Source organism: Dreissena polymorpha, chromosome 1 (assembly GCF_020536995.1).
Source record: "Dreissena polymorpha isolate Duluth1 chromosome 1, UMN_Dpol_1.0, whole genome shotgun sequence".
NCBI classification, from domain to species: Eukaryota; Metazoa; Mollusca; class Bivalvia; order Myida; family Dreissenidae; genus Dreissena; species Dreissena polymorpha.
This window is the reverse complement of record NC_068355.1, coordinates 32,072,057-32,097,098: the sequence shown is the minus strand read 5'-3', so window position 1 is coordinate 32,097,098 and position 25,042 is coordinate 32,072,057. Positions and strand designations below refer to the sequence as shown.

General features: G+C 35.2%; 1 protein-coding gene across 4 annotated transcripts in view; it reads right to left on the bottom strand.

Annotated features, from left to right (window-relative positions):
- Window positions 1-25,042, bottom strand: part of LOC127875434 (uncharacterized) — a 666,243-nt gene that overhangs the window by 24,378 nt on the left and 616,823 nt on the right. Inside the window, exons 1-4 of one of the 4 annotated variants that reach the window (XR_008047418.1) lie at window positions 8,018-8,120; window positions 7,345-7,402; window positions 3,094-3,223; window positions 2,421-2,519 (exon numbers count right to left, since the gene is read on the bottom strand). The exons of 1 other annotated variant lie outside the window; for it this stretch is intronic. The gene's annotated coding sequence lies outside the window, so the exon portion shown is untranslated. Of the gene's footprint in view, window positions 1-2,420; window positions 3,224-7,344; window positions 7,403-8,017; window positions 8,126-25,042 lie in introns of those variants that run through there. 2 more of the 4 variants (XR_008047417.1, XR_008047420.1) reach the window with 2 other exon arrangements.

Sequence of the window (25,042 nt, the reverse complement as noted above, 5' to 3'; positions counted from 1 at the left end):
CAATTACCAGTTTTTAATCATAGTGGTTTTTATACCATATTTGTTCTAATCAGAATTTACAAATACCAACATACTGGAAGCAGACTAAACTTGAGCCATATTCCGGACAACTGGGCTTAATGAATATGTATAGTACCACATTAGCCTGTGCAGTCCACACAGGCTAACTTGAGATAACACTTTCCACCAAGACATGATTTTTGTTTAGAAATAATTTCTTTAAAGCGAAAATTTCCTCAAAAATGGAAAGCATTATCCCTGATAATTCTGAGTGCACACTGCACAGGCTAATCTGTGGATGGTACATAACATGCATTGAGCACCCTTTTCCCATAACAAGGCTCACCTGGTATCATCTTGTACAACTCTGTAACAGACTGTAGGGGGATTTACTTTGAGCCTCATACTGAGAAAACAGGGCTTAATAAATTGTGCACTAAGTGTCTGCCTAGATAAGCCTACCGGTAACAACTTAAAATGAAAGACTACATAATTTTTAATTTGATACTCGACAACTTTAACTGTAAAACAATACAACTTTTAACATGACACTGAACAACTTAAAATATGAGACTGTACATATTTAAACGTGCACATGTTATTACGCGAGACTAATCAACTTGCATTAGACAATACAACAAGTCATAAGACACAATACTGTAAGTATATGAGTACTTGATCACACACGTTTTGCCTATGGATTAGACAGAAATGCAAAAACAGATGAAAGTCTATGGTGAAATAAGTATATGATATTCTGTCTTGCTACCAGGGGCCATTATACTAGTAATAATAGCCAATTCTGGTTAAATTTTTTATATGTACGTGATATTGAATCGATACTAGTTGATGTCTACATTTTATGCAATTGTTTTTGTAACACAGACCTTAGATGTAAAGTTTAGTCACTGGCGTTGAAAGTGTGTGCATAAGGATATAAAAGCAGTATAGTGATATTGTCTTTGCAAACATCCGGTTTCTAATTTAAATAAAAATCATAATCAGTTATACGTGAACACAAATACTTAACAATTTATAATTTTTGATTTGTATTTTGATTGTACTAAGTTTCAACTTATACAGCTTAATAAGGCAAGTAACTCATTGTTGCAACCTATCAAACACTTTTTTTGGCAAATAATGCATTGTAAATTTTAACCAGTAAATATTTATAAAACAAGGGCTGTGTGTAAAACATGCATGCCCCCCATATGGGCTCTCCGTTGGAGTGACAGCCATTGTGTGAATATGTTTTTTGTCACTGTGCCCTTGACCTTTGACCTAGTGACCTGAAAATCAATAGGGGTCATCTGCCAGTCATGAATAGTGTACCTATGAAGTTTCATGATCCTAGGCATAAGCGTTCTTGATTTATCATCCGGAAACCATTTTACTAGTTCAGGTCACCATGATCTTGACCTTTGACCTAGTGACCTTAAAATCCATAGGGTCATCTGCGAGTCATGATCAATCTACCTATCAAGTTTCATGATCCTAGGAATAAGCGTTCTTCAGTTATCATCTGGACACCATTTTACTATTTCGGGTCACGGTTACCTTGACCTTTGACCTAGTGACCTCAAAATCGATAGGGGTCATCTGTGAGTAATGATTAATGTACCTATGAAGTTTCATGATCCTAAGCATAAGCGTTCTTGAGTTATCATCTGGAAAGCATTTTACTATTTCAGGTCACCATGACCTTGACCTTTGACCTAGTGACCTGAAAATCAATAGGGGTCATCTGCAAGTCATGATCAATGTACCTATCAAGTTTCATGATCCTAGGCATAAGCGTTCTTGAGTTATTATCCGGAAACCATTTAACTATTTCGGGTCACTGTGACCTTGACCTTTGATATAGTGACCTCAAAATCAATAGGGTTCAACTGCGAGTCATGATCAATCTACCTATCAAGTTTCATGATCCTAGGCATAAGCGTTCTTGAGTTATCATCCGGAAACCATTTAACTATTTCGGGTCACTGTGACCTTGACCTTTGACCTAGTGACCTGAAAATCAATAGGGGTCATCTGCGAGTCATGATCAATCTACCTATCAAGTTTCGAGATCCTAGGCCTAAGCGTTCTTGAGTTATCATCCGGAAACCATTTAACTATTTCGGGTCACGGTGACCTTGACCTTTCACCTAGTGACCTCAAAATCAATAGGGGTCATCTGCAAGTCATGATCAATGTACCTATGAAGTTTTATGATCCTAGGCCCAAGCGTTCTTGAGTTATCATCCACAAACCACCTGGTGGATGGACCGACCGACAGACCGACCAACAGACCGACATGTGCAAAGCAATATACCCCCTCTTCTTCGAAAGGGGGCATAAAAAATTAAACTTTTTGAGGAATGGGGCTGAATTTAAGCCCAATCTTTGACAAAGTTACTAACACTGTAAGGTCTCACCTGAAGCTCAGAAGCTGAGCTGATATGCTGGCCTCGCGGATATTGTTAAGGGCCGAGTTTGAGTTCTGATTAACTTCGGGCTGAGAGTCGAAGGGTGTACTGGAGCATACAACAAAACTGGTGTCATGTTTTTTAGCCTTCTTTAGTCTCAATTCAATGCAATGCCCTTTGGGCTCAGAGTGCAAAACCGGACGTGTTTACTTTTAGCAACTTGTTTTCAATAATGGGGTGAATTTGCGTCTGTGGTGCACCACATGAATATATTGTGCGCTGAGGACAGTCTGTAACGCTACTACTGTCCTAACTATCTACAGCAGATATACTTCTGAATGAATCATTTCAATTGTTCCTTTTTTTCTCTCGTTCCTTGCTGAATATATAGCTGTCTTATAAAGAATTAAACAAATTATTCAACGTTTAATTCTTCGTGAGATTCTTAGTGATGTCCACAGCGAGAACTAACTGTTTGCGTTAACTGTTAGCATTACCATAAGTACTGCTATAACGTCTCGCTTCTGTAACACTCATCCCACTCTGGCACTAGAGCTAAACAAAACTACTCGGGCTTGCTTGGGGAAATCTCGACACAGACATTTCAGCTGTTCATAACAGCGCGTGAAAACTTGATGTGCTGAGGATTTATTGCAGAACAGACTTGTGTAACGATGCTGACCCTTTGAGGCCGGAGGTCCAGTGGGAGGAGCTAGGGATCAGGGGAGGGAAAGGATGGTTCTGTATTGGGGCTCCTGCAGGCCAGACTGGTGCTGTTGCTTGGCCAACTCGATATTAATGCTGGTGCTCTCCTGAAAACAACAACACTAGATTGGGGGATATGAACTTGTAACACATTTTTATAATACAATGCATAATACACTACATATATGCCTCTTGATTGGATGTGAAGGTTTTCAACAGCAAAACATAATTATCTGAATTTCTAATTTGGCATTTCATTGGTGCCTTGTCCTAAATAGCAATTAATGAAAATTAATGCAATTAAAGGGATCTTTTCACGCTTTGGTAAATTGACAAAATTGAAAAAAGTTGTTTCAGATTCGTAAGTTTTCGTTTTAGTTATGATATTTGTGAGGAAACAGTAATACTGAACATTAACCATGCTCTAATATAGCCATTATATGCATTTTTGGAGAGTTCTGTTTTTGTCGTTAAATTTTGTGCAACTACGAAGATTGCTTATATATGGTATAAAATACGTCAAGAATGTGTACTCGGCGGAATAGCTCAGTAGGCTAATGCGTTTTTACTTCAGGACTCTGGCAGGACTCCAGGGGTCACAGGTTCGAAACCTGCTCCGGGCAATGTTCTTTTCCTTTTTTTTAATTTTTTTCTTGATTTTTTACTGGAGCTTTAACGATCCAATGCTTACATTTATCAATATAAAGCATTTAATGAATAAGTTAAAAAAATGCCAAAATCTGTGAAAAGGCCCCTTTAAACCATTTCGTATTAAAACAGTGTTGGCTAATGCTTTAATAACCTGTAAATTCATAATAATTATTCTTACTTAACTTTCAGTGTAATTTTATAAGCCAAATTGCCGCTCATCAATATTAGAAGCTTTCGTCCCAGATTAGCATGTGAAATCCACATAAGCAAATCATGGAGGACACTTTCTGACGATACTGGATGTTCACAAAAGAAGATACTTATTTTCAACCAAACATACATTTAAAGAGGTAATTGTTGTCCCTAAGTAGCCTGTGCGGACTGCACAGGCTAATCTGGGACTACAATCTAAGCACATGCATTAAGCTCTATTTTTCCACAGCGTGGCTCATGTCTTAAGCCAGTTTTTTCCTGCATAACAACAAAAAAGAATGGAAAATCATCTTGTTAAAAGTAATAAATGGTTTATTGTTCTCATAATCATAAACGGTTAACTTTTACAATTCATTCACAGAGGATTTACTGTTGATACAAGTTTCAACAAGCAAATTCGTTGAATTGATATCCCCTGCCAATATGCTTCTGGACACAAAAGTGTTATATTTATCACTCAAAAAAGCATTTTTTCAAGATACAAAGTGCCATAACTCTGTTATAAACAGATGGTGTACAACGCCGTTTGGCGTGCATCATTCTCTTATCAATATATATACTCATACCAAGTTTCAATGCAATCCGCTAAAGCACTTCCAAGATATGGCTCCGAACGAATGGACGGACGGAAAGACAGACGGACAGACAACGCCAAAACAATATCTATCCACCTATGGCGGGGGATAATAATAAATGGGAGGCAACAACTTCATATTAATGTATTCCCAAAGTTACAAAAACACACACACCATTTTTACCATGCCTTTACAGGTCTTTGGTGTTAAACTCTGTTTAAATTCACACTAGACAACAGTTCCAAAGTAAACCATCATGTCATAAAAGTTGTAAGATATATTACAAATTAGTAAAATATGAAACAATTTAATGGCAACAACTCACTGCTGGTACATATTGACAGTTCTCTCCCTTGTTAGTGTAAGCTAAATTAATTAAAGGCCACAATATACTAAATGATTTCCCTATATAATTCAATTTAAAAGCGTCAACTTAAAGAGAAAATAAATGCAACATTTTGAACATAGAGACCACCATAACCAAACTTTTACTGAAAGTTCATTCTAAGTTGAATCAATTTAAGCAATAAAAAAGATATGTCATGTTAAAACCAAACATTAACTTTACTCAAATCAAACTCTACTTCTTTTGCGCCTTAAATTTTGCGGCCATTTTCTAGTGCAATGTAACTGTTTTCAGGTCAAACTTGTACTTTAGTCTCTAACTTTATCATATGTCAGGGATTAAATACTGAGCACCTTTTCTTTCCCTTCCAATATATCCAAGAGATAAAGCCAGAACACCAGTCTAAAGTGTAAAACATGGCTTTGAGTAAAATATGATTTTTTTAGTCAGTACAGCCCTACATGAAACGATTATTTAGTATAATGTAACCTATAAAACAACCTGACCTGTTTAAAACGCAAAAAATATGCACTTCCTTATCATTTTTCATCTATCCTCAATGTGCATGCCAAACTTCAGATTGATCCTTTACTAGAAATGTTTGAACAATGAAAATTATTATAATAATGCCTGATAAGACATATGGCTTCAATTGTCGGTGCTTAAATTTATAAAGGGCTTTCAAGAGCAAATAATATTAACTTATATAACAGAATACAGTAAATATACTGTAAACTTCTTATATGCTTTATCGAAGAAGAAATATAATATTATTAAAACGTGTTTGGGCTTCTTTCAGTGCGAATTTGTGAGTTTAGAGTTGCTCAATACGAGATTCTGTACTTTTTATTATCCCCTGCCATAGGCGGAGGGATACTGTTTTGGCGTTGTCTGTCAGTCCTTCCGTCCGTCCGTCTTTCCGTCCGTCCGCCCGTCTGTCCGGAGCCATATCTTGTAAGTGCTTTGGCGGATTTCATTGAAACTTGGTATGAGTATGCATATGGATAAGAGGATGATCCACGCCAAATGGCATTGTACACCATCAGTTAATAATAGAGTTATGGCCCTTTGTATCTTGAAAATGCTTTTTGTGTGTCCGGAGCCATATTTTTGAAGTGCTTTGGCCGATTTTATTGAAATATGAAATGAGAATATATATGGATAAGAGGATGATGCACGCCAAATGGCAATGTACACCATCTGTTCATAACAGAGTTTTGGCCCTTTGTATCTTGAAACATTGTTGTTTTGAGTGTCAAATATAATACTTTTGTGTCCAGAAGCATATTGGCGTGTGCTATCAATTCAACGAATTTGCTTCTTTTAATTATTTTCCCATACAAATTTTCCAATTTAATTATTTTTCTTTACACTTTTCAATACTCGTTAACTCCATGAAACAAAACGCATTTATTCCATGAAACTAACAAGAACGCATAATATCCTGTGAAAAAATGGTTGTTTTATGTAAATCATGCTCCTTTGTGACGGGGCCTGTTTTGACTAAAAAAACAACACTGTATACTCAATGAAAACTTAACACCTCCTCGCAATAAGACTCTATACCGCATTAGATGGAATAGATTCCAATCAAATAGGCTTAATTAAATATCTTACAGCTTTACAAAAACTCAAGGCCTGCATGGGGATGACAGAAATTATTGCGGTGTTGTGTTTCTGAGGTGTCTGTATCGGTAAGTTGGAAAGCATCGAGCTGGAGAAGGGTTTGAGTTATTGATCATCAAGTAAAATAAGTTGTACTGAAAACACGATATACACAAGAATAGACGCCATTTTACCTTCTGTGAAATCATATCATATCATTCTCGTACACTTCACTTATTTATACACTGCAAAAACACTATTATTCGCGGGACATTATTTTTTATCGATTTTAAGGGTTAAACGATCCACAAATTAAATACAAACACACTGGAAAATAACTTACACAAATTCCATATTTATTGTTTCCAAACTGAGAAAGTCATGCATTAACTACCACGTCCATGAAAGTCTTTTTTTAACCACGAAATAACATGCGGACTAATATATATGATTTTACAATAAACAAACAATTTAAAAGGATATTTTACCTTATGTAAATTCATACCATTCTTTGCCACCTCATCTTAATAAACAGGAAATACACAGGCAGTACTTTTCCTTGAGTATTCATGGGTCTGTTTAACAGACCCATACCCAAAGCGTGTTATATGCTGTTTCTTATGAAAATTATATCTAAATTATGTTTCAATTAGATCTAACAAAGTTTATAACTATTATAATAGGATTTTATTCCTATAATTTGAAGTATAATTAAAACTTATATTAAATGTGTTTTTCCCAAATCAATGGACTTTTAGCACAAAACAAATTCTAAATCCCAAAATTGCATTTTTTCCCAAAGTGGCCAAGAAAAGGCCTGACAAAGCGTCTCTTTTACCTTCTGCGTCATGCTTGTCCCCCACATCCTCAGCATCGTTGTCCCGACCCAGCAGCAACTGAAGCAGCAGAATAGCTTGATGTATTTCTTGTATGTATATTTAGGACTCACACACACTGATATAAATGTAATAACAATCAATAAGCGATGTTCAACATCATAAAATATGGCAAATTAATAAATCTCACATCAAGTGTAACCTTTCTGTAAACGTTGCGTAAAATATCAATATATACTCCTCCAAAGATTACTTAAACAATTTCATATTTTATTAAAAAAGTATTCATCAATATACATTTCTTACATGGCATGGTGTTTATAGAAATGAAAGTCTAAAAATAGCCTCAGTTGCTATGTTCATGTGCATATATGTAGAAATATTAAATTTTCAGTTGAAATGCTTTGTTTTTTCATGCAAAGTTTACAAGATCTAAATTTTAGGACCATAATGACACAAAGGTTATGACAACATAACATAATATGCATTAGATCTAATGTTGTAACAAAAACCCTCACATTGTGTAATCAGATAACAATATGTGCACATAAATTATTTGTATCTTTAACTACACACTTAATGTTGTATTGTAACATCACACACTACTATGTTCGTATGCTAAACAACACATTGTCATTGAAATACTAATCACTAATTACAACAACTAATACATACATGTACACACTATTCAACTCTGAACACCAGGATCTCGTTCCAGTCCTGTCCCACAATGATGGATGATGTGGTGCTGCTGTAGCAGACTGACCGTGGGCTCCTCAATCCATCCTCCTGAGTAGCCAGCGTAGCCAGCTTACTCTGCCCCTCCCAGCCCACCTGTAGTACAATGTCCGACACTCCACAGACCAGCACCTGGCCTGCAGGGGTCACATGTAGACCAGTTGGGTACCCTAGTGCTGGGTCTGTGTATGTAGCCAGGAGTGTGCCATCCCTGGCCAGGGTGAGAAGCATGTGCTGGTACCTGCCGATGATGTACAGCCTGTCTCCTGTGGGACTCACAGCACACTTGTATACTGCAAAACAGAGTAACATCAAGATATTGAATTACTGTTAATGTTAAATAATCTTATTAAACATACTGCAGTGATATTGTATTACGCATATGTTGTTATAAATAGGCCTTTACACATCTAAAATATATGCATACATTTCAATGATTCAATAGTTAAGCATGACAATAAACTTCAGTAGCAGAGCTATTGTGTTAACATTTGACATGTTTGAATGCGACTGGTGAATTAGATATGAATTGAAGCAAAATTACACAGTCTATTCGATTGAAAAAATTACACATACAGAAACAATTGCTCAGTTCAATCAACATGTTTAAACCATTTAACTATGTGCAGCATGAATAGATTTCCCACACATGTATACATGTGATAACTATGTACTGAAATGAGTGAAATTGACCAAAGCAGACATAATTCATACATGTGCCGTGTTACCACGTTATTTGTGTTTTTCAAGTGTTTGTAACAAGAAAAATAATATTCAAAACGACAGTTATTGACACTTTTCTATTTAGTTTGTTACCGAACCAATTTCAACAGCAAAATGTTTAAATGAATATACTACTATAATTACATTGTAACTAATACATACATTTGAACACTTCATAAAAGAATACATAGACAAGAGTACCTTTGTTATATGGTGTCATTAAACAACCACAAAATTAAGACTAGGTCAGAAAGTGTCTCTTTCCCAGGAACTCAGTTTCTATTTATAGACATGTCATGTAGTGACAGTCAAAATACTTCATTACTCATGTTTATAAATCAATATTTCTGAATCTTGTTTTGGCTACTGGAGAAATCAAAGAGCACATATGAATTATAGAACAAATAGTTTATAATACATCAGTGGGTTTTCTGCTATTACACCTGAATTTTATTTTATCATCATCTCACAAAGTATATAACTATAATTTATATGTTGTTTTTTTTTTCAAAATAACAAGATAAAGGCCTAATGGGTCAATATCTGTTGATTAAAAAAATAAATCCCAATTCGGTTCATTTAGTCAATAAAAATTCCCAAATTTGTCATTGTATGGATTTAAAATAACACAATTTGACTTAAGACTCCTTTTTCCACAATGGCTAGACAAATCCATGTACATAATACAAATGTTATCAGGATGGATTCACCATGATTCTTACCTGTATAATCAGCTGATCTATCTTCATAGAGTCTGCAGATCAGTTTGCCATTCAGTGAGTATTTGTACAGTTCTTGACCAGAGGTGACAAAAAGGTCTCCTTGGTGATGGCCAATACCTATACATTTATGTTGTAACTGAAACTTCCTGCCAGAAACAAGCTTTCCCTGGTTGACAGTGATAAACTGGACCTCACCTATGGTGGTGCTAGTATTCACAGCCACTGCAACCTCACTGGGTGTGATCTGACACATGTCCCGTGGCTCATCCCTCACATCCCAGTGACTCACCACCTGGTACTGCTGGCTCAGAAGCTTGACTCTGTTATTAATGTAGTCTGCAACCAGGACCTGCCCATCTGGGAGAGCACATATAGCTTGGAACCAGCATGTGTTTGAATCACTTGTTATTCTCACATTGTGCTCAGACTTTCCCTGGACACTTAACGCCTTGCCTGACTTTCCAAGCAGAGTCAATGCTTGCTGTATTATATGCTTACATTTTATGCTGGCTATAAGACAGAGCTCCTTATTATCTCCGATTTTCTGAACAATTTCATGGAATTGTGACAAGTCATTGTGAACACTGATGCATTTATGAATATAACATGTAACTGACCCTTTAATGCTTATAACTTCATCTTTCATCTCATTAAGTTCCTTCGCAGTAATATTATCGAATTCATTCACAATAGAAACAACATTCCTACACATCTCTTCTTTTAAATATTGCTCATTTCCGCCTGATGTACCTACAGAACTATTATCACATTCATCTATATAAGTATTTAAATTGCCACACATTTGCTCTATCATAACTTCCCTATGTTCCTTGTATGTTCTCTGCAATGACTGAATGCTGGCCTCTTGACTGATTTGCAGGGTTTTAATTTCCCACATGACAGTTTCCAGCTTCACTGACAAATTTGCCAGCTCCGAAATGTAGGTCACTTTACTGCACTTGCTGAAATAAACAATTAATACATGTACATACTAAGGAATAGTAAGTGATATTATGTAATGCTTCAAACTAGTATAAAGTGTTAAATAAAAAAATACATGGACAATAAATTAACGCTTTTTGGGCTTAATATGGGGTATATAGATTTGCACTTATCCATCCATCTGCGTGACTTATTTGTCGTATATAATTCGCATGTATTCCTGCAACTTTACAAGTACAGTAACCAGGCATGTGAGCTAATGCCCACCTCTATATTTTGTTTCTGTTGTTTTCATCATAATTGCAGTAATGTCTCCTATTTAGACAAAAATGACATTTTAAAATATGTGTAGAGTGTAAAATAAACAAGGGCTGTTTGTAAAACATGCATGCCCCCCAAATGGGCTGTCAGTTGTAGTGGCAGCCATTGAGTGAATACGTTTTCTGTCATTGTGACCTTGACCTTTGACCTAGTGACCTAAAAATCTTTAGGGGTCATCTGCGATTCATGATCGATGTACCTATGAAGTTCCATGATCCTAGGCGTAAGCGTTCTTGAGTTATCATCCGGAAACCATTTTTCTAAGTTGAGTCACTGTGACCTTGCCCTTTGACCTAGTGACCTGAAAATCAATAGGGGTCATCTGAATGTCATGATCAATGTACCTATAAAGTTTCATGATCCTAGGCATAAGCGTTCTTGAGTTATCATCCAGAAACCATTTTACTATTTCGGGTCACCATGACCTTGACCTTTGACCTGGTGACCTGAAAATCAATAGGGGTCATCTGCGAGTCATGGTCAATGTGCCTATGAAGTTTCATGATCCTAGGCATTAGCATTCTTGAGTTATCATCCGGAAACCATTTTACTATTTTGGGTCACCGTGACATTGACCTTTGACCTAGTTACCTCAAAATCTATAGGGGTCATCTGCGAGTCATGATCAATGTACCTATGAAGTTTCATGATTTTAGGCATAAGCGTTCTTGAGTTATCATCCGGAAACCATCTGGTGGACGGACGGACATACCGAAGGACAGACATACAGACAGACCGACATGTGCAAAACAATATACCCCCTCTTCTTCGAAAGGGGGCATAAAAGTATTGCTACTAGAATACTAACACTTTACATAAATATTTATCATTGTGTAATTTTACCCACATGCATAGGTTGGTATGTCTTTTTTCAACATACCCAGAAATATGGCCACTGTTTAGCAAATAAATCACATTTAAAATTGTGTTGTGAGTAACTCAAAGAGTACAGCTGATAAAGGGATGAACTATTCTTAAAGTATTACCCACCATGTGAAATTATGCACCTTGATAAAAAAAATTCAGTTTTTTTTACATAAGCAAAGTGTGACAGTCCTTTTAACCAAACGATAAATTTGTTGAATTGTGAGAATTGTTACTCAAATAGAGGGATACTTCTACAGTAACATAGTAATTGCCAGGTTAACTTGTGCAACTCCATGTTTTTTCATAATTTTAAGACAATATATTTGTGCAGTTGTGGGACAAATTGGATTGTAGAGGTATCCATGTACTCAGAACAATGTTCTAGTTGTTTATACTGTTTTCAATTTTAATAGTGTTTACCTAGACCACGTTATCAATAATAACAAATGCAAGAAAAGAGGCATGAGTTATAATTTATGTATATTCCCAAACATTTTAAAATAAGCCATCGATGAAAGTATATTGTTCACAACCACCTGTCTTAAGTGGATTAAAACTCAATGAATGAAAGGATTTAATAAGGGCAGTACTGTAATATATATGAAGAATGTCCAATTGTCCTACATGTACAGCGTTTTATCATAATTGAACATCTGTTTAAAATATTGTTATGATTGGTATAACAGGTACTAAAACTGACTATGACATCTTTATACATGTAATATCATGTTATAAGCTTTTGTGACCCTTAACCTATTGACCTAAACATGGATTTACCTCTTAATCTTCCTCCATGTAAAAATAAAATATGTTGCATGGTTGTAAGTCAAAATATTCCCTAGATATCATGTGGAAACAATTTGTCTACAGACCAACCAACAAACGGACACAAAGGACAGATGCAAAACAAAATAACCCTGCTTCTTAACCCTTTCCCACTCAAAGCAAAGTGAAAATGGCTATGTGCAAACAGCATAAAACCAGAACAGGGTGAGAGTAACTCGCAGGCTGTTCAGGCTTTATGCTGTTTGCTGCTAATCAGTATCCAAGGGTTGGAATTGAAGCGTTTAAAACCTGAATGTAATCAGATAAGTCTGTTTTTAAATTTAACTTTCTAAGAGACTACAGATGCGTCAAAATATGTATCTAAGTGGTAAGGGTTAAAAGAGTGTCCTCTATTTCTAAATAAAGTCTCAGCATGAACAATCTAGCCTGTGATGAGTGGCTTATGACATGCAACGTCATGGTCTACTATGTCCCAATATGTTGTGTTGTTATTTTTACCTAATGTCATTACTTTGCTTTTGTTGTTGTCACATGATCTATTTGTGGAAAAGAAAAGACGCCATTGTAAATTAAAGGAGGATCCGAGAGATTGGTCTATTGTTCGTTTATATGTGATATTGAAATACCATACAGTAGCAAGCCTAGTGGCAGTGTTTTTTTTGAATTGGGATATGTGAATAATAATTTTGCAATTTTCTTTATATTACACAACATGACAAAAATTTCAATTTTTTTTTTAATTTGTGGAAAGTATACTTTTATTGTATTCGCATTATTTGCAAAAAAAAAGTTAAATGGCAGCAAAGCAAGAGCCAATCGCTGTTCATGAGCTATTTACACATTAAAAATGTAAATTTCCTAATGTTAATGAAATCGAAGATACAAAACATGTTTATGATTATATTACACACATTTTTTTACAGTATTAAAAGTGTACTTAATATTGAACACAGTGGACTGCACATTTTCAACAAATATACACACATTTACTTTTCTAAATTATTCAATAAAAACAAAGGTTTAAGTATTGTTGTGTTGTTTTTTTCTTTAAGTCACATAATATCCACCGCATGAAATGTTTGTAAAAAGTTTATGTATTTTAAATCACATAATAGTGTTAGTAAATATAAAGAATAACCTGTTTTTCTGTTTATCATACCTCTACGTCCCCGATTTTAAAGAAATAATGCCAAAATCGCTTAAAAGCTGCAGTTAAACAGGAATGAAGATGAATTTTGTCATTTTACGTGTTAATAATGACGTCATGAGCATGCGCACACTTAATATTTGCAAAAAATGTGGGTTTTTTTTACTGTTTGTGTTGCACTTTATGTTTAAAATATATGACATCTTGGTATCAAATTGTTTGTTTTGTTGAAACTGATTCTATTTTACTAAAAATGATTACTTTATAGCTGATTCCGAGTAATATGACCATCCTCCACACATGACTGATATAAGAAATTCCTGTTGACCATGATATAGATAGAGAATATATGGCTGGTGACTTTTGATATCACATGATATCAAAAGTCACCAACCATATATTCTATTCATTATGCCACATTTAAGTAAATAAGAAAATATTAACAAAACAAACAAAAACAACCGCTTAATTTCATTGATGTACGGTAGTAAAATATCCAAATTAGTGGCAGCCTGATTACATCCGCTAGCGTCTATGCATATTTACACATAAAAAATAGTTTGCAAGTAAGCAACAAACAATAAAATTTAAATACTCATAATTTAACAAAATAAAAAAATTGAAGCGAGAAATTGATACTTAAAATTACAATTTCTGCACTAAAAACTCATTACCAATATTCTTTATAATAACACATTCAACATGTACATGTACTTCCACGTACACACCAACTGCTATTTTCTAAGCCAATGTGTAGAGTGAAAATCTCAAACAATAAAGACAATAACTAAATGGAACGGGATTTTAACGTAGTGCGCAAGTTGGAAGTGATAAGAGTGATTTATTTTTCAACTTGTCCATCTCCATAGTATAGGTTGAGTAGTGAGATGTTAACGGTTTCGCTGCGAAGTCAAAGTGGGTGGGGAACGCGACTGCTTGTGGATTTTGATCTTTCTAAGGAAGCTGCTTTTGTGCAATATTCAGCGATTTTGTAAGCTGTGTGTTTGGAGTTGGAGATATATATTGCTGAGATTAATGATGTGCACGTTATTGTGACCAATGATTTGCATGATATCAGTGGGAGAGCATTCTGAATCCCACATAGTCTGTGCAACCATATGTTTCCTGGTCGAGTGGTTGGTAAGTTTCATCGTTATACACATTACACATGTTTCATTATTTGTGCTATTTTTGACACACATTTTCATTCTGATGAACCAACAGTCAGTGCCAGTAGTCCTACTGTCATTGGTCTGTGTGCTTGTTGAAAATAGAATGGGTTGTTTAGCTCCGAAAAGCAATGGGGCTATTTTTTGGATAAAATTTCTGGCAGTGGGCTTTTCTTATCTTTGAGCAGCAACCTTGGCCCCCTCATTCTGTGAAAAAATTTGTCGCACACTGTTTATATTGTGAAAAAAATGAGTCGCGCACTGTTGACAGTTGTGAAAAATGGGTGGTGACTATTCAACATTGTGAAAACATGAGTCACGCATTGTTTAAAAGTCAAATATCAGTGGCAAACTATTGAAAATTGTGAAAAAATGAGTCGCGCAATGTTGAGTATTGTGAAAAATGAGTCGCGCAATGTTGAAAATTGTGAAAAATTAGCCGCTCAATCTTGAAAGTTGTGGAAAAACAAGTTGCACACTGTTCATAATTGTGAACAAATAAGTTGTGACTGTTCAAAATTGTGGAAAAAAAAGTTGCGCATATTGTTCAAATTTGTGAAAATATGAGTCTCAAACTCTTCAAAATTGTGAGAGAAAAAACTAGTTGCTGTAAACTGTTAAAAAATGTGAAAAAAAAATTGTCGCTTACTTTTTGAATATTGAACATTAATGCATCGTAAATTCATCCATTTTGTGCAAAAATAGCCATTTGCTAATGAAGAAACGCCCCTAGTCAATTCTTAATTATTTTTTATCGGCCATTTCATATGCCTATATTATCATTTTTTGATAATTATATTGTGTGCCTGTCTAAATTGTAATTTGTTCAGGTTGTGCTATAAAAATGTTATTTTAATAATCTCTATTTTGACAGTTTGTCTCATGTTGGGTTTGTTAGATTTTATTATACAATATAGTTTTTTTAAATTTTATTTGCAGAAAGTTGCAACCACACCTTTTGATGGGTCATGATCATTCTCCCAAGTTCTTGACAAAACAGTTCTAGCCTTATCAGTTTAACCGGTCTCAGTCTTTCTCTGCCACTCAAAGAATTCAAGATATACCCCCCCCTGCATTCCAGCACAGCTTCAAATCAACCCATCTAATTACTTTTTTTGGAAAGGTGGGTGAAACTTTTTTCAACAAATTTATTATTGAGTAAAGTGTTTTTATGTTATTGTTTTATCTTTGAATGTTATAGATCTTAATTCAAATAAATATTTTTTCTTTGTTGACATTAATTTTTTGTGTATGATATTCACTTTTTTGCCTTGCTATTTAAAAAGTGACACAAAAAAAACCCACATTTGCATCTTTAAAGTATAAGTTGTCCTGAATTCTTCTTTTGATCAAATCTGTCATGTTTATTTTTTTTATTAAAACCTATGAAGTTTATTTTTGTTTAATTAAATGTATCTTATTATGCTGTATAATTTAATTTTGTTCTTTTTAAGTGAAGCAAGTGATGCCCAAATTTGAATTTGTTTTATTTTTCCCATAGATGAATGCTCATTTCTTTCAAGCTTTCCATTTTTTAAAAACTTAAAGTTTTAATTATTACTTACTACACTGCAACGCCGATATATCGCGCTGTCCAATATATCGCGCTTTGGCTATGGCTCCCAAAAATCCGACAAACATGATCACTAAATGTCATGTTTTAATCTGAGAATTCGCTAACGTAAGCAAAAAAACCGGTTCTAGCAAGTATTAACACCCTATATGTCGCGGCTTACTATGGCACGCAGTGAAGCGTGAAAAACAGTCGATAAGTGACAGTGTTGTGTACACACGGCTGGGATTGTTTTTAACACTTAACAAATATCTAATTAGTGTCATCTCAAAGGTAATAATGGCAGTTTACTGGTATATAAATCGTTTAATTTCGGTACTGGTCATGAATTTCTTTGTTTTAATAAAAAGCGCGCGTAAATTGGCGTGGGTGTATTTATTTGTAAATAAAAGTTTCGTAGCGGGTACAACATTGAGATAATTTAATTTCCATTAAAAGTTTCGTTGTAAATTTCAACTAAAGTACCGCGGTATCTCGCGAATTATGTGGCATTGACATTTCCTCTTAATAAAATATAATTCAAACACGCTGTTTAGTTACCGTTACGCTGTTTCAGTTCCTTCATTAGGACTATTTATAAAGGTAAATTCGAATCTATGCACAATTATATTTTAGACGTTTTTTAAGGCAAGAATTTTTGTTTTGGACTGTTTCGCGAGCGATCGTACAAGAAAATGAAAAATATAATTTACATTTTGGTTTTTATGATAAATACAGATACGTATGTAGTTATGAAAAATGTTTATTGTAGAATTGGTTTGCAATTATTACTATAAAAATATGTAGCATCGCCGTAAATAAAATGAAAACATTGGGGAAATTTGACAAATTAGCCGCAATACAATTTAGTTAGACATTTCTCGAATTATATCGCGCGCTGGATATATCGCGCTCGCGATCTTTGGATCCCAACAACCGCGATATATCAGCGTTGCAGTGTAGTTGTGGATTTTCTGAATATAATGTGAATGGTTCAGTTTGTTTACATTTTAATGACGTAAGCGATATTCCATGCCTCCAAAAAATAGTTCTCAGTATGGGCGGGACTAAGCAAACATTGAACGCTGCACAAAATAATGGTGAACCCAAATGTGGGCGGAGTTAAAAAAAATAAATTAATGGGCAGAGCTTAAAAGTGTTATCGGATGGGGTATCTGATAACACTTTAACAGATCATGTCAGCATCTCCAACGTAAATGTGCAGTAGTGGCATAATACAAAAATATATCAGGCAACATTATATCATGCAGGCAGATATCAAAGCGGTGGTATGATAAATAGAGAATAACAGGTTACTGTCCCATCGTTTTATAATATATCAAGCGAGGCTTAGAATAATATAACGGCGAGGCTCGCCGAGCCGTTATTTTATTCGTGCCGAGCCTAATATATTACAAAACGCTGGGACAGTAACCTGTTTTTCTGTTTATCAAACCATATTTTCTTAAAAATCTGCAAAGCAATCCATTTTTTATATTAAAAATGTACGGATCCCCGCTGATTTTGCTGATCCGGCTTTTACACGTTGACATACATATAACAACGGCGTTGGAAAAGAGGACACGAATAATCGTTTAGAGAATAATAGTGGTTTTTACTACGAATGGGAAGAGTGCATCCGCTTAAATTATAAACGTCTTGAATTGGAGATCAGGAATGGACTGCAGCGACAACATTTAATGTTTGATTAAGACACATTTTCCTTTAACACATTCAAATAAAACTAGTACATCCCTGTCATGCAAAAATTGGTCTTAAAGCATATTTGGCCAGCGTAGCTCAAGGTTTTGTGATATCTCCTGAGTATCCTCTACATAATGCATATCCTGAAAAGACTGCTGGACTGGAGCTACGCTGGCAGCATATTGCATAAGACCCATTTGTACATGACATCTGTTATTTACAAATCTCTGCATCTTGTAAATGGAACGTCAAACCACAATATTTTCTAATAGAAAATTGAAGTCACACTGCGTTATTCATAGCAAAATGGCAAATGTCAGTTGCCTATTCTGGATTACAGGATTTTCAAACAGACTGAGTGCGTACAATTGTATGTCACGTATGTGTGGCTAGACAATTCAATATTTCAGATCTAGCATGCAAACTATATTATTTTGGTAATTGAAAGACAAATGCAAGACAAACAACATTTAACAATATATTTTAGGTTTTCAATAATTTATTTCCATAAAATTCATGGGATCGTTATTTGATATCTTAACAAGCAAATTCGTTGAATTGATATCTCCCGCCAATATGCTTCTGGACACATAAGTGTTATATTTGACACTGAAAAAAGCATTTTTTCAAGATACAATGGGTCATTTCTCCGTTATTAACAGATGGTGTACAATGCCATTTGGCATGCATCATCCTCTTATCCATATATATATACTCATACCAAGTGTCAATGAAATCCGCCAAAGCACTTCCAAGATATGGCTCCGAACACAAAAGTGCCTATAGTAAAAAGCATTTTTTCAAGATACAAAGGGCCATAACTCTGGTTTTAACAGATGGTGTACACTGCTATTTGGCGTGCATCATCCTCTTATGCATATATATACTCATACGAAGTTTCAATGAAATCCGCCAAAGCACTTCCAAGATATGGCTCCGGACACAAAAGTGCCGGCCGGACGGACAGCCGGACGGACGGACAACGCCAAAACAATATCCCTACGCCTCTGGCAGGAGATAAAAAGCAATATTGTATTATCAACATAAGGTATTTATTAATAGTACAGTCCATTTTCCCCCGATGACGATTTACTGACCAAGAATGGACCCAGTGAACGTATTGGAGACGAAATTTATCTGTAATGCCTCACTGTAACAGGGCCAAAATGAATATGAAAAGAGAAGTCAGCATTTCCCTACTCTGATTAGTGTTTCATCCGATACTACAGACATGGTTATGTTGCCAATGTTCTGGGGGATACTGTTCAAATCAGCCAATGGAATGAATGGAGTGTTTTCATTCGGGTTTGTTGGCATTATGTAAAGGTCATTTAAGGTAAAAGCTGGGTTTTAAAAAGATATTGAATGAATTTATGTTTTGATATTACCCACTACTGTAAAGGCTATGACATATATGCTCACTAGGTGTACAGTAAATCATATGCACTAATGACAAGGTCATGACCTTGACCTTTGACCTAGTGACCTCAAAATCTATAGGGGTCATTGGCCAGTCATGATCAATGTACCTATGAAGTTTCATGATCCTAGGCATAAGCGTTCTTGAGTTAGCATTCGGAAACCATCTGGTGGACGGAAATAAGGACGGACATACGGACTGACATGTGCAAAACAATATACCTCCTCTTCTTCGAAGGGGGGCATAACAATATTTAGAGCTCTTAAACAAGGCAATCACTTTTTCTAGGTAATCGAAGTAATCTAGGTAATCATAAGTAGTGTCTTGACAGCTTTAATGTCTTATTGCAGCTGGATGAGATTTCTTCAATATTGGCAATAAAACACTAGACAAGAATTCTACTACACATAAAGGTCGTCTTGTCTAAAAGGCTTGTGAGAATTGCTCATGCAGTGTGACTGGTCTGACAGTGATTATAGAGCTCATAATTTGTGTTGAATGCACTTTGTTTTTCAAGTTAAAACAATACAATCAGAAATCAAACATGAGATCTACTTTGGACAAAGAACCCAGTGTATATCTATTCTATAATAACTCCATGCTGAAAGACCTCCCATACCTGAGCATTTATACTAAAATTTAGTTCTGTACTGTTTGAATTGAAACCCACCTTCAAACTTCTTGTTTTTCTGATGCCTGGTTATTAAGGACAAAGGCGAATGCCATCACAGAAATTATTAAACTCCCATGAATAAGAACTCCAGACCTAATCATTGTGTATTGACCATTAAACAACAGTAAACATAAATTTATTGAAGAGTGTGACACATGCTTCCCAAGTATATGCAATATATATATATATATATATATATATATATATATAGAGAGAGAGAGAGAGAGAGAGAGAGAGAGAGAGAGAGAGAGAGAGAGGGGGTCATTATTTACCTCCGAGGCAAGATCTGAACAAACTTACCAGAGGACCACCATACGATGTTATAAACTGTAATCAAACCCATGACTCTTATGGATTCAGAGAAGATCTCAAACGTAACTTTTTACTATATAAGTCAATAGAAATCTTGTGACCCTTGGCAAGGCAAGTTTTGACCCCTGAGGCATAATTTCAACAAACTTGGTAGAAGATCACGTCTTTTTCAGCTTACTATCCAAAGAAAAAGAATTACGGTAAGAATATCAATATTGTTCTGATACATCAATGTTGATGAGCAGCATGAGGAAACAACAACAACACCTACATGTGGTCTAGAAGTGTCAGAGCATCATGAATAAATGATTAAATGTTACTTTGTAGCAAATCATCTAAAGCAGCAATTTGCAAAATTAAAAATTAATTTCATAATTTATTTCCAAAAAAAAGAATGAAAGTGTAGTTTTAACATTACAAAGTATTTCATACTTTTAAAAAACAATTAAGCAAACAAAAAAGTTATTTCTAAAATACCATAAATTAAAATTGACAACTTGACAATTCTAAATTCTCATTTAACCCTTTCCCACTCAGAAGCAAAGTGCAAATGGCTATCTGCAAACAGCATAAAACCAGAACAGACTGCGAGTAACTTGCAGCCTGTTCAGGTTTGATGCTCTTTGCTGCTCATCAGTAACCTAAGGTTTGGAGACGAAGCCTAAAAAACTTGAATCTAGTAAGAAAGGTCTTTAATTGAATGTAACTTTCAGCACGACTAAAAATGCATGAAAATACGTATCTTAGTGGTTAAGGGTTAAATTGTGACATAGTTCATTGATATCTAAAGACTTATTTGTGCCACAGTATTTCAGAAATACCTGTGATTATTGAAGGCACACATTGTGCAGCACAGCTGACTGTGGTCATCACATAACATTTCAATTTTGTGGTCCTTGTGCGCTTCACACTTCAATAGAAATTCCTCCACCTCTTTCGAAACTGGCCATTTTTTCATGTCATTCCTTCCATAAGCTGAATGTTTTCTAAACCACTTATCATGCAACTGAATACATTTCCCACAATAAAGTTTCAAACATGTTTTGCAGTAAAAATCTGCATTTGCTTGCTCTTTGCATGAGGAACAAATAAAATCCTTAACCTCCTCAGAGCTTATGGCAAGAGAAGACATAGACAAGCCCGCCATTTTGATAACTGATTGTTTAAGCACACAACACTAACAGCTTAAGTTCAGGAAAATTATTAATTTCACAGTATCTCTGTGAAAATGAATAACTAGTCCAGAAAAGAAACGATTTAAATCTTTGTGTATTTAAAAGTCAAGCAATCACAAAATCTGTACTAAACAAAAGTCAATTTCAACTTTAATAAGCAATCAAGTATTTTGAACTAAACAAGTACCAAATAAACTGTCAAATGACAGTCAATGGTATGACATCAGTGAACAGTGTAACTATGTAAACTGTAATGGGACTATTGGGTCACGTGGGTATTGAAGATATTATATTTCAAACTGTGGAAAAGAAGATACCTAATTGAAAATTAGATCATGTTTAACAGATTGGAAGGCAAAATGCATTCAGTTTAAATGTATATTGATAAATGGACCGACATTTATGTACAATGTAAAAAAGCAAGTTGTAAGAGAAGGACACCAATTGTATATTTATCATCAATGTCAGTTAATTTTGCTTTAACATAGAACTGTTCGTAATTGCTATGTTAAGTATTTAAATACAAATGGCTATTTTTACAATTAAAACATCATACCATTTTTAATATAAAATCTTAAGGAAAAATTGCATGTAATAACATGGGACGTCCTACAAGTTAAAAATTGAACGTAATATGGGGCATCCTACTAGTTAAAAATTGCACGTAATATGGGGCATCCTACAAGTTAATAATTGCACGTAATATGGGGTATCCTACAAGTTAAAAATTGCACGTAATATGGGACATCCAACAAGTTAAAAATTGCACGTAATATGGGGTATCCTACAAGTTAAAAATTGCACATAATATGGGGCATCCAACAAGTTAAAAATTGCACGTAATATGGGACATCCTACAAGTTAAAAATTACACGTAATATGGGACATCCAACAAGTTAAAAATTGCACGTAATATGGGGCATCCTACGAGTTAAAACTCCTTTCAACTGAACAGTTTTCAGATTTGATTTTCTTATTTGTTTAGACTGATTTACCAGACTGTTGAATTCTGATGAAAACAATTTAACAACAAGGAGCACCGCCTTGCGGGTGCAGAACGCTCATCTATTTTCTTTTTAAAGGTGAAGGGACTCTCATTTTCAATCACAAAGGAGGGAGGGGCGGAGTGAAGAGGGGTGTATAGTGTGGGGTGTGGACATTTATTACATTATCTTCCAAAAATGCGAAAAAAATGCAAAAAAAAAATTTTGAGGGGGGGAGGATTCTTGGGTGCGTGGTTGGACGGTATTTCAAACATAAAATAATATAAATAAATATTTGTGTTTTTTAACTGTTTCAAAGAAAAAAATTGGGGGTGGGGTGGGGGGGGGTATAGTGTGAGGATGTGGTGGTAATTTGTGAGATGATCTTAAAAAAAAAAAAAAAAAAAAAAAGTTTAGGGGAGGGGGGATTCGGGTGGGGGGGAGGGGGGGGGGGTGGGGGGGATTCATGGGTGCGATGGTTTGATGGTATTTCGAACATAAAATAATAAAAATAAATATTTGTGTTTTTTAACCGTTTCAAAACAAAAATTGGGGGGGTGGGGGGGGGGGGTATAGTGTGAGGGTGTGGTGATCATTTGAGAGATGATCTTTAAAAAAAAAAAAAAAAAAAAAAAAATTTTGGGAGGGGTGGGGGGGGGGGGGCACAAGGGGGATGGTTTGGGTGGAGTCTATTGTGGTATGTCAGGTAAGAGTAGTTTTGTCAAAGTATCATTCAAATCTAATCATAACTAAAGAAGTTATGGCAATTTTAGCAAAATTTAATAATTTGACCTTGAGAGTCAAGGTCATTCAAAGGTCAAGGTAAAATTCAACTTGCCAGGTACAGTAACCTCATGATAGCATGAAAATAATTGAAGTTTGAAAGCAATAGCCTTGATACTTAAGAAGTAAAGTGGATCGAAACACAAAATTTAACCATACATTCAAAGTTACTCAGTCAAAAAAGGGCCATAATTCCGTAAAATTAACAACCAGAGTTATGCATATTGTCCTTTTACTGTACCCTTATGATAGTTTGCGAGTGTTCCAAGTATGAAAGCAATATCTATGATACTTTAGGGGTAAAGTGGACCAAAACACAAAACTTAACAAAATTTTCAATTTTCTGAGTATAAAGGGCCCATAATTCCGTCCAAATGCCAGTCAGAGTTACATAACTTTGCCTGCACAGTCCCCTTATGATAGTTAATAAGTGTTGCAAGTATGAAAGCAATAGCTTTGATACTGTAGGAATAAAGTGGACCTAAACACAAAACTTAACCAAATTTTCAATTTTCTAAGTATAAAAAGGGCACATAATTTTGTCAAAATGCCAGTCAGAGTTACATTACTTTGCCTGCACAGTCCCCTTATGATAGTTAGTAAGTGTTGCAAGTATGAAAGCAATAGCTTTGATACTTAAGGAATAAAATGGACCTAAACACAAAACTTAACCAAAATTTTCAATTTTTTAAGTATAAAAAGGGCACATAATTCTGTCAAAATGCATGCCAGAGTTATCTAACTTTGCCTGCCCAGTCCCCTCATGATAGTAAGTAAGTGTACCAAGTTTTAATGCAATAGCATTGATACTTTCTGAGAAAAGTGGACCTAAACGCAAAACTTAACCAAAATTTTCAATTTTCTAAGTATAAAAAGGGCACATAATTCTGTCAAAATGCACGCCAGAGTTATCTAACTTTGCCTGCCCAGTCCCCTCATGATAGTTAGTAAGTGTACCAAGTTTGAATGCAATAGCATTGATACTTTCTGAGGAAAGTGGACCTAAACGCAAAACATAACCGGACGCCGACGCAGACGCCGACGCAGACGCAGACACCGACGCAGACACCGACGCCGACGCCAAGGTGATGACAATAGCTCATAATTTTTTTTCAAAAAATAGATGAGCTAATAAACAAGGAAGCCTTAAGAGACAGCAATATTCACCACAAAGATTGTTTTGACCTTGAAGTGGTGACCTTAATTTTGAGAAAGTGTGACTTAAACTCATGCCTTTTGAACATTGTCCCAATCACTAATCCTTGTTGCAAAACTTGATACAAATCCTTCAATGGGTATAGTAGATATAGACTGAACATGTTAAAAATATATTTTATCTTAAAACCTTGACCTTCAGCCAGTGGGACTCTACCATTTCTTCTGCACTGTCTCTATGGCCTAAACATTGTAGTCTAGATAAATACAACTCCTTCCATGGGTATAGGAAATACAGCCTTGACTCAAAAAAGAAGCTAAAACTTATACATATTGACCTTGCAATATGACCTTAACCTTATACAGGCTTGACTGACTCGTTCCTCATTCACAATGACCTAAAAATTGTAGCCAAGCTAATAAAAAGCCTTACATGGGTATAGGAGATATTGATCAGACTTGAAAATAGAGGATCTAACTTTTGACCTTGATATAGAGTTGAAGCGAATGACTAATGCCTTCTGCACA